This window comes from Rhagoletis pomonella, unplaced genomic scaffold (genome assembly GCF_013731165.1).
Source record: "Rhagoletis pomonella isolate Grant_MI unplaced genomic scaffold, Rhpom_1.0 Rhpom_scaffold_00003, whole genome shotgun sequence".
NCBI lineage: Eukaryota > Metazoa > Arthropoda > Insecta > Diptera > Tephritidae > Rhagoletis > Rhagoletis pomonella.
The window spans coordinates 28,282,907-28,287,065 of NW_023458557.1; the positions used below are offsets into that span (position 1 = coordinate 28,282,907).

At 29.3% G+C, this 4,159-nt stretch overlaps 1 long non-coding RNA gene across 1 annotated transcript; it reads left to right on the plus strand.

The window, feature by feature from the left end:
* The first annotated feature begins 23 nt into the window (after window positions 1–23).
* Window positions 24–1,885, plus strand: LOC118735116. The gene is made up of 3 exons (XR_004992513.1): window positions 24–172; window positions 1,210–1,492; window positions 1,567–1,885. It is a non-coding gene; the product is annotated as an uncharacterized LOC118735116 (long non-coding RNA).
* The last annotated feature ends 2,274 nt before the right edge of the window (window positions 1,886–4,159 follow it).

Sequence of the window (4,159 nt, forward strand, 5' to 3'; positions counted from 1 at the left end):
ACTCTAATACATTTAAAGGTGGGCATCATCATGCAGCTAAAAACATCCAGGGGTACAGTGGAGAAAGTGCTGCAGTCGTTATTCAGCGACGAGTTGGTGTGGCTGTACAACTTCGATGGAAAGGCTGGGAAAAAGCCACTGATTAAATTAAAAACTGTGGAGCTAGTTCTCGGTAAGTGTTGTGATATTTAAACAATATTACACTACTAATTTTTTAATACTAACAGCCGCATTTGCAAGTATGCACTCTGACTAAATTTTAGCAATCAAGCACTATGTAGTTTTAAGTCATAATAGATATAAGCAAAATCGAAGAAGATGCCAAAATAGTAATTAATTTTTTCTTATTTTCTCTATAGAGTGCTTCACAATTATACATCACCCACTTATTGAGAAGTTGCGACCAATAATTTGTATATTTTTTAATTTTTTTATGAAAAATTAAGTTCATTCTTTAACAAACACCATATCGACAGCCAGTTCGCCCTATCTTATTTTCAATATATGTACACACAATTTTTCAGTTGAGATACGGAGTTTTTGAACCAAATTCTGAGATAGGGCGTTCAACCGAATTCTGAGAATGGCTGCTTTCGAACCGGCTGTCGATATGGTGTTTGTTAAAGAATGAACTTAATTTTTCATAAAAAAATTAAAAAATATACAAATTATTGGTCGCAACTTCTCAATAAGTGGGTGATGCATAATTGTGAAGCACTCTATGTAATTGATTCGTAAATGTAAATATTAAAAAAAATAGCTGTAAATATTAATATACAGTGGTCGAAATAATTTTAAAGATTTAGTCAAAGAATGAATTATATTTTTATAAGAAAATAACCTAATTAAATACTTACATTACTTTCTTTTTATTTGCTATGTGCTTCGTTAGTGTAAATACTAAAAAAACATTTTTTCTAACATCATATTTGCTTCCTGAATGTGTTATATAATTTTGTATATTTTAAACTTCTTCACCCTATTTCTGTCCCTTTCTAAAAATATTAATATATTTTTTAAACTTTATTTGAAATGTTTAAATTGGTGTTGGATTAACTTAATTAATAGTATTGTAAATACGAGCATGATTTTATCTAAATAAGCTGATTTTTACTAAACTATAGTCATCTGCTTTTTGTATAAATAAAATCCATTATTTATGAATTATATTTCATTTGAGAAATAATAATTTGTTACTTTATTTTTCAGATATCAGAATCTAACTGGTTGCATCCACAATAATAATTTTACCATTTTATTTTAATTTCTGATTGCTGTGCAAAAGACGTGTTAGAGCATCAGCAGCTACGTTTATAAAAAATATATATTTTAATATATAAATTACTTATTTTTAGCTATTTAAATTTTTTTAATTTTTCGTTTAGATTGTATATATCGGAGTCATTGGATAATGAAGGTCTTCAACATGTTGGATGAAAGGGCAAGGGACAGTCTGACAAAGCATCCTTAGAAATGTCTCGATTCAGACGAGGTAGTTGCTTAATTACTAATGAACTTCAATTTTGCATACTTATAATTGTTTTATTTATTTTTTTTAATATTTAGCGGAAACTCATCAAATTGCAATTTAATCTAACTGAGGATGAGGAAAATTACGAATGTTTGCAAGCGCCAGATGAGATAATTGTTTTAGACACTACTGCTGCATCAAGCCAGTCACAAGACATAACGCTACAAGCGCCACTATCGAATTCCGAAAATTTGGTTACACATGATGTCAATGTGTTATTCTCGAGCGGCTCCATGGATATAAGTAATTTATGCAACTGGCCGCTAGAAGCTACACATAGTCAAAGTCTATATATAAGTCGAAAAAAAGCAATCAAATTTTGCAAAGTTGTAATGAAACTGAATTTTTTTGAACCAGTATAAATGATTTGCAACTGTTTATAAATATCAAAAGAAAGGTAAATCGATTACCTTTCTTTTGATTATAACATTCTTAAAATCGCTTAACTTTTTTATAGAAATTTTGCAACTTTTGAAAGCGTCTATATATAAGTCGGAAAAACGCAATCAAATTTTGCAAAGTTGTAATGAAACTGAATTTTTTTGAACCAGTATAAATGTTTATAAACATCAAAAGAAAGGTAAATCGATTACCTTTCTTTTGATTATAACATTGTTAAAATCGCTTAACTTTTTTATAGAAATTTTGCAACTTTTGAAAGCGTCTATATATAGGTCGGAAAAACGCAATCAAATTTTGCAAAGTTGTAATGAAACTGAATTTTTTTGAACCAGTATAAATGATTTGCAACTGTTTATAAACATCAAAAGAAAGGTAAATCGATTACCTTTCTTTTGATTATAACATTGTTAAAATCGCTTAACTTTTTTATAGAAATTTTGCAACTTTTGAAAGCGTCTATATATAAGTCGGAAAAACGCAATCAAATTTTGCACAAAGTTGTAATGAAACTGAATTTTTTTGAACCAGTATAAATGATTTGCAACTGTTAATATACATCAAAAGAAAGGTAAATCGATTACCTTTCTTTTGATTATAACATTGTTAAAATCGCTTAACTGTTTTATAGAAATTTTGCAACTTTTGAAAACGTCTATATATAAGTCGGAAAAACGCAATCAAATTTTGCAAAGTTGTAATGAAACTGACTTTTTTTGAACCAGTATAAATGATTTGCAACTGTTAATATACATCAAAAGAAAGGTAAATCGATTACCTTTCTTTTGATTATAACATTGTTAAAATCGCTTAACTTTTTTATAGAAATTTTGCAACTTTTGAAAGCGTCTATATATAAGTCGGAAAAACGCAATCAAATTTTGCAAAATTGTAATGAAACTGAATTTTTGTGAACCATTATAAATGATTTGCAACTTTTAATATATATCAAAAGAAAGATAAATCGATTACCTTTCTTTTGATTATAATACTGTTAAAATCGCTTAAATTTTTAAAGAAATTTTGCAACTTTTGAAAACAGCTATATGCAAACGAGTAGTAGTAATAATAAGCAATTAAGCAACCACATATGTATGTAAAAATATCTTTATTATTAATGTTAATTGTAATTTTTATTCATAATATTGATTACTAACTATTTATATTAGGTTAACAATGTATTTTGAAAAATAAATTTTGCAAAATAAAAATAAAAAAAAATTTTAAGATTTTTTATTTAAAGTTTTTAAGGTTATTTTGAATTCGCTGTGAAGAGAATGCAACCCTGCGCCAGCTGAAGTGGGCAATGCTAGACGAGTGCAGCTATATGTTTTCCTTACGAAGTATCTGAGTGAGTGCGACTGTGATGCAAGGCTCACACGTACAGGGGGAAAGTGGTGACAATCTGCACACCGCCCATACAAATGTCACCAGTTTTGTCACCAGTTTTGAAGTGACCGAAACCCGCGGTTTCACCAGATTTGTCACCACTTTTGGCTGGCAGGGATGTTTCTCATCAGTAGGTTTTGTATGTAAAAAACTGCAGGTCAAGCTTAGAAGACTCCGCTTTGAATGATTTGCTGCTCTTACGAAAATATTTTAAGTGCAATAATAACAACACCGGCAAAAAAGGGGTGTGTGTTTTTAACCAGACCCAACTACCAACATGTATTTCGGCCCGCTGAATCCGATTCTGATATCCGTTTGACTCGTACACCCTCAAAATTTCGAATAAATTGCGAAAAAAATGGCAAAAAATTCTCCATTCGCCATTTCTTTATAGAGCAGAATAAACATGTTTAGAGAAATTGTTTTTGTATATTTTTGTTTTATGTTTTTTTTATTAATCGTCACTTTCAAAAGTACCTGTTATATACATTATTATTTGTGATGTATACGTTCCCCAATAACATTTTTTAAATACAATTAAAAAATGTTTTACTTGAAAATTTGTCTGATTTAATAAATATCGCTAGCGTAGAGTGCAAAGCTGCTAAGTCCCAATTTAAAAATTGTACAGGAGAGGAAAAAACTTCGTATAGCCATTTTCTTCAAGTATTTCCCAAAACTTGAATACAACATTTTGCCTGTTTAAAGCAAAGCAAAACTCCATACAAATCGGAGGGATTCGATATTTATTAAAAGATTCCAACTTTTTTGGCCTTATCGAATTTTCGGAATATTTTTTGGCCTCAGCAAATTTTCCTTTCATTGAATATAAACGAGAAA